The following is a 13730-nucleotide window of genomic DNA, read 5'->3' on the forward strand; positions in this document are numbered from 1 at the left end:
ATTTATGAAGAAAGATTATTTATTTGCTAAATTTTATAAGAAAAACACTTCAAAATATTTGGACTTTTTCATTTATATAGCAAAACAAATAAAAATCCCAGTGGTGAATAAATACCACCAGGGGTAGACTGACAACTCATGGGGACCCGGGCAATAGGGGATCATGGGGCCCCTGTCTCCTCGCCCACACCCAAAAAAGCCTATGAAAAAGCCAATGAAAGGTACCAGGGGCATCTCATGGGGCCCCCTACTGAGCCTGGGCGCTCGGGCAGTGCCTGAGTGCTTGAATGGTCAGTCCACCCCTGAATACCACCAAAATAAAGTTTTATCTGTCTCAAAAAAAGCTAAAAAAATTCATATGGGTACAGTGTTGCATGACCGCGCAATTGTCATTCAAAGTGTGATAGCACTGAAAGCTGAAAATTGGCCTGGACAGGAAGGGGGTGAAAGTGTCCGGACTTGAAGTGGTTAAATGTTAAAAATTACAAATGACATCACATGATCATTCCAGCTTCAGTAATTACAGTAAAGTGATTGTAAAGGCAGTTTTTTTTTTTAGTAATAAACATGTCATACTTACCTGGTCTGTGCAATGGTTTTGCACAGAGCTGCCCTGAGCCTCTTCCTGGGTCACCTGCCAGCACTCCTGGCCCCTCCCTCCTGACAAGTGCCCCCACAGCAAGCAAGTTGCATTGCATAACTTCAACAGAGCAAATCCAGGTCACCAATCAAGCTGTGCTATCTGACAGGGTTGTGTAAACTTCAGGCCTGAATGGACAGAAATACAGACCCTTTAGGAGGTAAAACAGCCCCCATATACACTCACTGGCCACTTCAATAGGTATGCCTGTTCAATTGCTTGGTAACACAAATTGTTAATCAGCCAATCACATTGCAGGAACTCAATGCATTTAGGCATCTAGGCTTGGTGAACACAACTTGCTGAAGTTCAAACTGAGCATCAGAATGGGGAAGAAACAGGATTTAACCACTTGCCAACCGCAGATAGCCGAATGACGGCTTCACTGTGGCAGGCCAGTTCTGGGAGGGTGTCATATTGTCAGAGGACGTGTTGGCACTGATCATCAGGGCATTGATGATCATTGCCCAGCAGTGCCATCCAGCAGTGCCACCCATATGTGCCCACCAGTTCAACCCACAAGTGCCCAGCAGTGCCACCCACCTGAGCCCATCAATGCCACCCACCTGTGCCCATCAGTGCCACTCACACGTGCCCAGCAGTGCCACCCACCTGTGCCCAGCAGTGTCACCCATCAGTGCAGCCCATCAGTGTTGCCCAGCAGTGCCACCCATCAGTGCCCATCAATGCCGCCAGTCAGTGCCACCCATCAGTGCCGCCTATCAGTGCCACCTATCAGTGCCCATCATTGTTGCATATAAGTGCCAGCTCATCAGTGCCGCCTATCAGTGCCGCCTATCAGTGCTGCCTATCAGTGCCCATCAGTGCCGTCTATCAGTGCCTATCATCGTTTCATATCAGTGGCAGCTCATCAGTGCCACCTATCAGTAGCACCTCATCAGTGCCACCTATCAGTGCCCATCAGTGCTGCCTATCAGTGCAGCCTCATCAATGCACATCAGTGAAGGAGAAAAATTACCTGTTTGCAAAATGTTACAATAGAAACAAAGAAAAACTTAAAAAAAAAAAATTTAAAAAAAAATTTTTTGCTCTTTTTTTGTTTATAGCGCAAAAAATAAAACACCCAGCAGTCAGTACATACCACCAAAAGAAAGCTCTATTTGTTTGAAAAAAAATATACGAATTTCATATGGGTACAGTGTTGCATGACCGCTAAGTTGACATTCAAAGTGCAACAGCACTGAAAGCTGAAAATTGTCCTGGGCACAAAGGGGGTATAAGTGCCTGGTAGGCAAGTGGTTAAGTGACTTTGAACGTGGCATGGTTGTTGGTGCCAGATGGGCTGTTCTAAGTATTTCAAAAACTGGTGATCTACTGGGATTTTCATGCACAACTAAATCTAGGGTTTACAGAGAATGGTCCAAAAAAGAGAAAATAACCAGTGAGTGGCAGTTGTGTGGACATAAATGCCTTGTTGATGTCAGAGGTCAAAGGAGAATAGCCATCCCTTTAAGACGTCTGATGGCTACTTCCAGCAGAATAATGGTTATAATAATTCCAACACCTTCTTGAATCTATGCCATGAAGAATTAAGGCAGTTCTGAAGGCAAAGGGGAGTCCAACCCAGTACTAGCAAGGTGTACCTAATAAAGTGGCCTGTGAGTGTATGTATTTCAGCTGTGCATTTAGCTTTCTGTGGATTTCAGACATTTAGTTAAATCTTTAGGGAAAGGTGAAACCCTCTTCAACCCTCAATGCATATTTTCAAAGCTCTGGCTGTACACATGTTCCTCATGTACAACTGATCCCAATCTGTGACCATCTCATTCACACAGTTCATTGGATCGCAGTGTGACGCCCGTCCCCGTAGGCACTGGAAGTGTTAAATACAACACAATGATAAATGCTCTGGTGTTCTCTGAGCCTCTTGATTTATTTAAAGTAAATGTAAGAGACTGGAGGAATTCATTCTGAGCCACAGCAGGGGGAGGTTTTATTTCTAGCAATACCTGAGAAGGAGCTGCACCTCTCACGGAGCCTGTTCCACTAATGGCTTTGATAGCTGCAAAGCGAAAAAAAAAAAAAAAAAACAATCCCCTAGATTTACATTTGCACAGTGGGATTTTTTTTTTTTGGGGGGGGGGAGTTAAATGGGATGTGGCCTGCGGTCTGTCATGATGTAAAGAATTACAATACCAGCAATGATCTTGTTCTGCTGCGTTGTAGGAAGCAGGCTGCAGTGTTTTGTGAGATTCCGCAGCCTCTCTCTGACTGACAGCCCAATAACAGAACATCTAAGGCTCGTACATTTCCCAGCAGTTATTACCATCAATCTAATTGACTGAGGGATGAAAGCAAAGTGTGCTGAGATTGCATGTCAAGTGTGCGTTCGGTCTATAAGAAGCATGCGTGTGTTCACAGGTGACAAACATGCAGGGCCTTTTCCTTTTAAAGGGTGAATCTATGTGTGATGTCTGTTCCACCTGTACTAAGTTCAACTACAATGACCATTGCGCACACAAATTTTCATGTCAAGTCATATAATAGGCATCTTGTTTCTACAACCTAAATAGAGCTACAAGAATATTAATATGCAGGATATACGGTAGTTTCTTAGCTTTTAAATGACTTATTGGAGATTGAAGGAAAAGATAAGTGATTGAAAATGCTGGAAATATTTTGAAAATCATTTTCATTGGGGTTGTGTACATGGGAGGTTAGCTTTAGCATGTCAAGCTAGCATTAGCATATGAGGCCATTATTAGCATTGACACGTGAAGCCAATATTGGCATGTAAGGCAAACATTAGCATGTGATGACAGCATTGACTTGTAAAAGCAATGATTATTATTATTATTATTATTATTATAATACAGGATTTATATGATGCCAACAGTTTGTGCATCACTTTACAAAATGAAGGTAGACATTAGAGCTTACAAGCTAGGAGATGTGGCCAGTACTGACGTGTGAATCATGAACATGTGGGATCAGCATTAGCCAATGTAGCACCCTCCTAGTTTAGCTAGGGGGAGCTAGACTCCAATGGTTAGACAGGAGCTGAGTAGCAGCCCAGGTGTAATAGCCAGAGAGGGGTCACATTGTGGTCAGGGCTGAGAGGCTCTGCAGGCCAGCCCCTCTGGACTTTCCCCTGCTCTAGGGCTTTTGGAGGAAGGCTCTAGAGTCAGTGGGTGGATCTGAGGAGTGGCTGGCTGCACTCTTGAGGAGTCATAGCCAATCCCCATCAGGAGCTTGGCAAGGGGCTGGACACCCTTAAATGTGTTAGAGCCTGCTCAGTGGCAAAACAGAGGAGAGTTGAAGGGAGAGTTGGGGTGGAAGATGTAAGGCTGCAGGAAGAAGGCTGCGAGGAGGCCCAATGGGATGGGGTCAGCCTGCATGCCTGGAGCTGTAAAGGAGGAAAGCTTGGACTCACCGGCCCCCTGAGAGAGGAAGGAGTGGTCCAGCTGATAGGCCTGGTAGCAGCCACCAACCCACAAGCGGTACAGGACAGGATCTGAGTGAGTACACCTACACCTCCTGGATGGATAGGAGAAGGAGCACTCTGGTGGAAATCCAGATTAACCACCCACCAGTGACTGTTCATCTTTTAAAGTGACAGGAACTGGATTCCCTGTTCAGGGATACCTCCAGATTGCTGGGTGAAGAGGAGAAATTCATCTAGGGCCTGGGGTGGTACATTAAAGAGATGCTGAATGGCTCTCCAACAGAGACTGTGATGCAGAGAAAGCTTGTAAATAGTTCCAGAAAGTTGTCCTCAGTTTATCAGTACCCCTGGGCATCCTGTATACTTCTAACCATATCCCAGTTCAAATCCCCTAAATAAAACAACTAAACCAGAGCTCAAGAATTGATTTCTGACTCTGAATGCAAGCCTGTGTGAAGATGTGGGATGTCTGGCTGTGCAGTACTATAGGGGGACCCAAATCTTCTAGCCATTCCTAAGGGGGTAGTGCTACACCTTGGTGTGAAGCATCAGGATTCGGGGTCAGCATTGGCATGTGTGAAGCATGAGTATATGCATTGGCATGTGTGAAGCATGGGTATATGCATTGGCATGTGAGACCAACATTGACATGTGAGGCCAACATTAGCATGTGGAAACAGCATTGACATGTGAGACCAGCATTAGCATGTGTGAAGCATTGGCATGTGAGGCCATCACTGACATGTGCAAGTGATGGCATGTGAGGATAGCATTAACATGTGAAGGTGGCTTTAGCATATGGAGGCAGTACTGGCATATGAGGCCAGAATTAGCATGTGAGGCTAGCACTGACGTGTATAAAGTATAGGTATGCAGGGCCAGCATTGGCATACAAGGCCAGCAGTGACAATGTGAAGCATAGGCAGCTGGGTTCAACATTGGCATGTGAGCCCAGCATTGGCATGTGAGTTCAGCATTGGCATGTGAGTTCGGCATTAGCAAGTGTGAAGCATTGGGATGTGAGCGCATCATTGACATGTAGGCCTGCATTAGCATTTGAGGCCAGCATTGACATGTACTGTATAGCCAGTGATGGCATGTGGAGAATGTAAGAGTGGATTTAGCAAGTGGGACATGTGAGTTCAGCATTAGAATGTGTGAAGCATTGACATATGAACCCAGCACTGGCATGCAAGGTAAGCATTGACAGCATTGACATGCCCTTTTTCTATTTATAATTTCATTATTGTTAAATGGTAATTCTACCTCTGTAAACTATTTTTGGTTATGGTATCCCATTGTATTCAGCAAGGGAAGAGGGGTTGTACAGCATGGTAAAATGAAAAAGGCCATACAAGGTAAAGATGGCAACTGGCAGGACAACACTTGTTACCAGTGTACCTGCATCCTTCACCAACAATCTTAGTTTACTGCATTACAGTTAAACCCAGTATTCATATAGAACAAGCATATTATGTGGCAATTAACCCATTCACATAAATAACTCCACCAGAGGAGCTAACAATCTAATATCACTACTGCACCCATATATACTAGGAGTAATTTGAGATTAACATAAAAACTCTATGCAGATAGTGTACCATATGTGAGTGGAGCTTATAACCAAAACTGCACACATGGGTGCTAATTGCTACCATCCAATCTGTAATAGTCACCCTAAAAATTGTAAACTTTAATGAGCAGGGCCCTCTGATTCCTCTTGCACCAAATTGATTTGTAACTGTAAAGTCTACCTTCATTTTGTAAAGAGCTACACAAACTATTGCCACTATATAAATCCTGTACAATAATAATATTAATAATGATGATAATGTAATGTTTTAGAGCCATGCAAAGTTCCTTCATCAAGGACAACCTTATTCCCAAGGACATGTTTTATTTCCATGGTCTTAATGTAAGTTTTTTCTTTTTTAAATGTCATACAATGAGGACCCAACAAACCCCAATGCCAATCCCTGTTCTGAAATAGTAACGTTGGCAACACTACTACAAGGTATTTTCAAAGCTGTAGTTAACTTTTTTTCTTCAAGGAGAACAGCTGTAATGGAACTAAAGAGATCTATAGTGAAGCACAGTTGATTTAAAGAAGAATTCCAGGTATGGATGTTGTATATAGTTAATTTTTTTCAGTTTGGAGCTATGTAGCTATGTACAGTGCATAACATGCCTAACTGATGTCCCTGGAAGCTGGAAATCTTTGAAGAAGACACTGCTGAGCAGCCAGTCTGATGCATTCTGAACACAGGAGGTCAGCTGCTTGGCCACAGTTAAAGGCTAGCTTTCCATTCTCTGAGTGAATGCAAAGCATTATCTGATTGGGCGAAGTGGAGAGGTGGGGCGATGACATCACACAAACTGCAAATGCACTTACAGTTAAATGCGGCAGCACACGTTTTTAATTGTAGGCCATAGTTCTATTTTAACCCTATTCAAAACTGGGGTATTTCCTCCCCCATGTGTCCCTTCCCCTGATTTCTCTGTCAAGATCCATGGCACAACTATCAGTCCATCCACCCATGCCAGGGTGCTAGGGATAACCCTTGACTCTGAACTATCCTTTCAGGCCCACATCAAATCCCTGTCCAAATCATGCTGCCACAACCACCACAACATCTCCAGAATACACCCCTTTTTAACCAACGACACAACAAATCTCCTAGTTCACTCCCTGGTCATCTCTCACGTTGACTACTGCAACTCCTTCCTCACTGGCTTACCTTTACATAAGCTATCCCCCCTTCAGTCCATCATGAATGCTGCTTCCAGTCTCATCCACTTTAGCAGCCGATCAGTGTCTGCTACCCCTCTCTGCCAGTGTCTCCACTGGCTTCCGCTCACCCAACGAATAAAATGAAAAATACTAACAACAACTTGCGAAGCCATCCACGGCTTGGTCTCAAAATGCCAATCAAATTGCTCTCATCGGCCCTCCCAAGACCTCCTGCTCTCTATCACCCTTGTCACCTCTTCCCATGTTCCTCTCAGGACTTTTCCTGAGCCTCTCCTTTCCTATGGAACTCCTTACACCAATCTATATGACTATCTCCTTCTTTATCCACCTTTAGACAATCCCTGAAAACCAATTGCTAAGCCTATCCTGCTTCTAAATAGCACACTGTGTTTTTACTTTCTCCATCAGCTCCCTCTTAGACTGTAATCTCTAACAAGCAGGGCCCTCTGATTGCTCCTGTATTTAATTTCATTGTAACTGTACTGTGTGCCTTCATTTTGTAAAGTGCTGCACAAACTGTTGGTGCTATATAAATCCTGTATAATAATAACCCTACAGCAGAAAGTGACGCATTTGTGACAAAGTAATCCTTGGGGTCTTAACACCCATCAGCCAATACTCTCATTACAATTCCATACAAGAAACGGAAATGCCTTGATTAGATATCTTCCATCAACTGCAAGGAACTATTTGAAATTTTCAGCGTAGGTACTGATATAGCTCAGCACCAGAAAAAATAATAGAAAAAAAATGCAAATTAACTAGTAAAACTTCACACATAAGTGTTCTTTGGTTGGAGTGGTTTGCTATGCATTGCACATACCCTACTGCCCTATTAAATAAACTAGAATCAGATCTAATAGACATTTTTAGTATATAAAGCTCAGCAACGTGGAAATCCCCTTGTCTCTCCTTGTTACTTGGTATGTATAACAATGCATGCATCAGAAAATGATTACAGTATAAACACCAGCCTTGTACAATGACTAAGTGTTTCTTTTTGGCGGGGGTGCTCAGGCAGGCTGAGGACTACAGCCGAGAAGAGAAATATGGATAACCTTTCTCAACTAATGATCTCCTTTTTTTTTAAAAGCAAGCTATATTAGTGGCGGCGGCTCAATGTAAAATTCCCTAGTCAGTGCCGCTCTTTTACCGGCCACACTCCTCGCTAAATAACAATACAGCTTAAAACCATCAGGCAAAGGCGTCCTATCAAACAGGCCAATTATTAGCGTGCCAAGAGATTTTGAAGTGTCCGAGCAAATAATTAACTAAGGCCTGCTCTTTCCTTTGCAGAACAAGATGGGTGTTAATTAACGTCTTCAGTGGAAGCCGCAAACCGGCATAGCTTGGGGTTTAATGCCGAGAATCAAACGCCGGAACAGTCTCCCGCTCGAGCTGGAACATCACAAGTGCCTGTGTGCTGAGACTTTGATCTTTAAGATATTATTAAGGCTTCTAATGATAACCTTTCATGCTTTGTGCAGAGGGAGCAAGACTATGTAATGTTATTTTGGGGGACAAAGACAGCTTGCCTTCGTTCTTGCTCATTTCAGTCCATGAGTAATTAGGCGTAATAATTCAAATCTGCTTTATTTCTTCCAGAAACTCAAGAAAGGCAATTTTCAAAGTCAAAAGCTCTGAGAATTAAGTCGCTTTTAAACAAAAATAAAAAAAAGTTTTTTTTTAATTTTTTGATCGTATTAAAACCTGGGTTTCCTTTGAACGCTGCGTATTAATTGTTCTTAATTAGGTTTAATTGTGCCTCTTCCAATTAAAAATGTTTAAAGGCTGCTTATGCTCTATTTACAGTGAAAGGAGCCATTTTTGGGCATTAAAACTTTTTGTTACAATTCAAGAACTGTTGACTCTACTGAGCCATAAGAACTATTACAAAGTTTTAATATAACGTCCAGCCAACTGAAAATCTTTGATATGCTTCTAATCCCTGAAGTGATGTTTCAAGTTCCTTTTACAACTCCCCTGTAACTCATAGTGGGACTACTATTCTTTTTTTTTGACTGGGTAGACGAAATGAAGTCATTCAGATTCAGTTAGACTCACCATGGACAAATATAGCTTCTAGGCCATACTGAATACATTTCTCTACAAGAAGGTACTGATGGTGAAATCTGTACAACACAGAAGCTGTAGCAGTAGCAGAACTACTACATATTATGGTGAGGACTAAATGTAAAATGTCAAAATGTGTTTCTCTTTTAAAGTCAGGTTCCTACATATGGAATATGTATATTATTTGTTTAAACATGCTTGGCCAGCAGGTAGCGCTTTAGGTGCCTTTTCATAGGTGTTTTGCTCCATCTCCTTTGCTTCTTTGTTGTATAGCTTAAAGATGAACTCCATGGAATGGATGTATTCACGTAGTTACATTGGTCATACTGGACCAATAAAAACTATACATATATAATTCTTTGTCAATCCACCCTGGAAACTGGAAATCACTTTAGTAGGCATCACTGCTACAGTGATCTCCATTAGCTCATCACTGGCATCATTCAGAGAATTCTTTGCTTAACCACTTGCCCTCCGGAAGATTTACCCTCCTGCATGACAGGCTATTTTTTGCTATCACTGCTGAGCTACTTTAACTGACAACTGCACGGTCATGCAACACTGTACACAAATTAAATTTATATTGTTTTTTTCACACACATAAAGATTTCCTTTGGTGGTATTTTATCATCATCGTTTTTTTTTCTTTTTTTTTTGGGCTATAAATGAAAAAGACTGACATTTTTTTTCTATACAACAATATTTTTTTCTTTTTGCTATAAAACATATCTAAATAAATAAATAAAATGTCTTTATAAATGTAGGCCCAAATGTATTCTGATACATGTCTTTGGTAAAAAAAAACAAAAAACAATAAGTGTACATTGATTGGTTTGTGTGAAAATGATAGCATATACAAACTATGGTATATATACTGGAATTTGTATTTATTTATTTTTTTATACTAGTAATGGCAGTGATCAGCAACATATATTGGGACTGCGATAGTCTGACACTAACAGACATTGGCTGGGAACTGACTAACTGCTACTGACATCTTCAGTGACAGTTATGCACTGATCTAATAAAAAGCACTGACACTACTAATAACACTGGGAAGGAAGGGGTAATATCTTGGGCAATCAAATGGTTAAATGTGTGTAAGGGAGTGATCTGAATATGTGCTTTGTGGTGTTTTACTAGGGGATATGCTGTTTTTTGTTTCCCTGCTTTGCAGAGAGATAAAAACCAGCACGCCCATGCTGGCAGAAGAGAGATCTGTTGTCATTTACACTCACAGATCTCTCTCCTGTCAGTTGTTCTCCGATTGCTGAGTCCCAACCATGAATTGCTGTCTGGGACCTGATGATTGACATCTACAGGAACCAATGACAGCGTGGGTAGGCATGCACCTCCTACCCGGAAATATAGAATCACGTATATATGCATGATTCCATGCAGAGTAAAACTGCTACAGGGCAGTTGGCAAGTGGTTGCAGAGTGTTCTCTGATTGGATGAGGTGGAGAGGTGAATTCTCCACCTCATCTAGTCACTAAGAAAATGCAAAGCATGCTCTGAATGGTGCCCAGATTGGTTAAATGATCTCCTATGTTTAGTAAGCAGCTGTACAGTTGCTTGGCATGGGACCTGGTAGCTTTTGGAAATCACTGTAGTAGCAGTGCCTACTACTGTGGCTTGCAGCTTCCAGGGAAATCGGTCAGGTATGGTATATGGATAGATACATTGGTCCAAGCTGGACCTGGAATTCAGCTTTAGGTTGAAATTTACATACGCATAGAAGGGATTGTACATAATTGCACATATTGATTTCTTTTGTTTTTTTTTATATTATATTCACAAACGTGTCAGAGCAATGACTCCCTTACCACACTTTTCCTGCTTCTTGATCACCTTCATCATTGGGTACAATGAATGACATTATAAAGCAAGAAAGATAGAGAGATCAGAAACCAGTTTAAAATGTCTAAACCTAATATGATACGATATACTGTATTCTTCTTTGGAGGGGTTACTTATGTGGAAATTTCCTTTAAAGCCTTTGAAATCCCTTAGGGGTTTCTTACACCTTGTGATTCATTTTTTTTCTTTAAATAAATCAATGGAGTGTGATATCTCCTTTCTTGAAGATGAGCTGGGTGATGCTTTGAATTGTCATTGATGTCCTTTGAGACTGTGTGAAGTCATGAGAAGACGCACCTATGTCAGAAGGTGAAAGAAGGGTGGAAGAGTCATTTTTTGCATTGTCCTCTTCCTGCTGAGCTGGGAGTTTTCAGTATGTGTTTTTCCCTTAGAAAATATCCTAATACTGAATGTGTGGATGGAGAGGAAAGAAAGTGTTAGTTCTAGGACACTCCATCCACATCCTTGTTTGCGTGGGTTTCCTCCAGGTACTCCGGTTTCCTCCAACACTCCAAAGACATGCTGGTGGGTTAATTGGCTACTGCCTAAATTGGCTCTAGTATGTGTATGTATGAATTTGAATTATGGACTTTAGATTGTAAGCTCCTTGAGGGTAGGGACTGATATTAATATACAATATATGTAATGTGCTGCGTAAAATGTCAATTCTTTAAACGTACCTGTAATAAAATAAATATTATTGAAGCTTAACAATCTTTAAATGTGGTGGCTTCATTTGTTTTATTTTTTAGGCATTTCCTTTTATTCCCACTGGGTAACCTGATCAGCTGCAGTTTGGACAGCAGCATTGAAAGTCCTCATGCACGGGGGACTTTTTTACAGCTGCTGTTTTGGCTTTTGACATTTTTTTCTACAGCCAGTAAACCCCCAGCATGTTACCCTATGTGTCCATGCACACATAGAATGTAATCAACATTTTTTGGATGGGAAGTTTTTTGACTGGAAAAAAAACCCCAGGACTAGTGGGTTTCTAGAGGAGTTTTTTTAGCTGTAAAAACGTTTTAATGCTGAAAAACGCAGCAAAACGCAGTAAAACGCCGCAAACAGGCATTTTTGGATTAAAAAAAAACCATGGGGGGGATAAAAACAACACTAATAAAAATGCAAAGAAAGCAGAAAAACGCCACTAAACGCCAAGTTTAGTTAAAGTTTTTAACATGACTTTACACAACTGATGTTACCAGCGCAGGGGCGGACTGACAACTCATGGGGCCCCCGGGCAATAGGGAATCATGAGGCCCCTGTGTCCTTGCCCAAATTCAAAAAAGCCTATGAAAAAGGTACCAGGGGCATCTCATGGGGCCCCCTACTGACCCCGGGCCCTCAGGCAGTGGCCGAGTTTCCAAATGGTCAGTCAACCCCTGTACCAGCGTCATCAAAATGTCCAGTGTGCATGGGGACTAACAAAAGTGAAACTCTAGCTAACACTTTTGAAGTAGTTACATCAACAGTTTTTTTTTTACTTTTGGGAAAAAGGTTTTACATACTGTATATAAATAAAACTGAATATTGTAAGCACCCCTGTCAGAGTTAAATGATTTGTCTTGACTCTCTAATTGCCACTATTGCTGGACAGCTTGTTCTGTTAAAGGATGTTGTAAAATAGACTTACTGTCAGGATCATCATGTGAAAATAAAAGAAAAAAGCCTAAAGTGGAAAACAAATGCAGCCATCACATCTAAGAACTGGTAAGGTGCAATATAATAAAATGTAGGGGTTTTTTTGTTTAACACTGCTTTAAATTGCCTTCAAAAAGGTATTCTTTTAGACCAATGTGTCCATGTCTCCAGGATTGTAAAACAGTTCTGAATTCAATAGAAGTTTTTATGCCAGTTACCTCTATTATCACCAATGTGAACATGATCTTGGCATCTTTGACTACAGCCAACACCTTAAACATAACTGAAGCTCCTTTTTAACTAGTAATACAATCATCTTAAAGTGACCCTGTCACATTCTCTATTTTTCAACAAAGCTCATACCTGTAAAGAAGAAACTGGATTGTTACTGCTGCTGCCACCTGAACACCAAAACTTAACACTGCTATAATTACTGGAAATGGGACCCTGAAGTCTGTTGGGAAACTGGCACTTCCATAAGATTTAAACTCCATCACCCTCCACAGCTATGACTGGTTCCTTCCACAGACCTTACATCACGGTTTTCTCCTGTGATGATGGGAGGTCAGCAGGAGGAACCACTGAGGAGGAGAGTAGGAGACCATGGAGATGTACACTTCCCAGTTTTGGGCAGCATGTCTAGTGAGTAGAGTGGTAGCTATGACTGGTTCCTTCCACAGACCTTACATCATGGTTTTCTCCTGTAATGATGGGAGGTCAGCAGGAGGAACCACTGAGGAGGAGAGAAGGAGACCACGGAGATAGACACTTCCCAGTTTTGGGGAGCATGTCTAGTGAGTAGAGTGGTAGCTATGACTGGTTCCTTCCACAGTCCTTACATCATGGTTATCTTCTGTAATGATGGGAGGTCAGCAGAAGGAACCACTGAGGAGGAGAGAAGTAGACCACGGAGATAGACACTTCCGAGTTTTGGGGAGCATGTCTAGTGAGTAGAGTGGTAGCTATGACTGGTTCCTTCCACAGTCCTTACATCATGGTTATCTTCTGTAATGATGGGAGGTCAGCAGAAGGAACCACTGAGGAGGAGAGAAGTAGACCACGGAGATAGACACTTCCGAGTTTTGGGGAGCATGTCTAGTGATTAGAGTGGTAGCTATGACTGGTTCCTTCCACAGACCTTACATCACGGTTTTCTCCTGTGATGATGGGAGGTCAGCAGGAGGAACCACTGAGGAGGAGAGCAGGAGACCACAGAGATGGACACTTCCCAGTTTTGGGGAGCATGTCTAGTGAGTAGAGTGGTAGCTATGACTGGTTCCTTCCACAGACCTTACATCATGGTTTTCTTCTGTAATGATGGGAGGTCAGCAGAAGGAACCACTGAGGAGGAGAGAAG

General features: G+C 42.0%; 1 protein-coding gene across 3 annotated transcripts in view; it reads right to left on the minus strand.

Annotated features, from left to right (window-relative positions):
* LRRTM4 (leucine rich repeat transmembrane neuronal 4) overlaps nt 1-13730 on the minus strand; it is an 889364-nt gene that overhangs the window by 217002 nt on the left and 658632 nt on the right. The gene's annotated exons all lie outside the window — the stretch shown is intronic.

This window comes from Staurois parvus, unplaced genomic scaffold (assembly GCF_062004578.1).
Source record: "Staurois parvus isolate SC_StPar_1 unplaced genomic scaffold, SC_StPar_1.0 ptg000276l, whole genome shotgun sequence".
Classification (NCBI taxonomy): Eukaryota; Metazoa; Chordata; class Amphibia; order Anura; family Ranidae; genus Staurois; species Staurois parvus.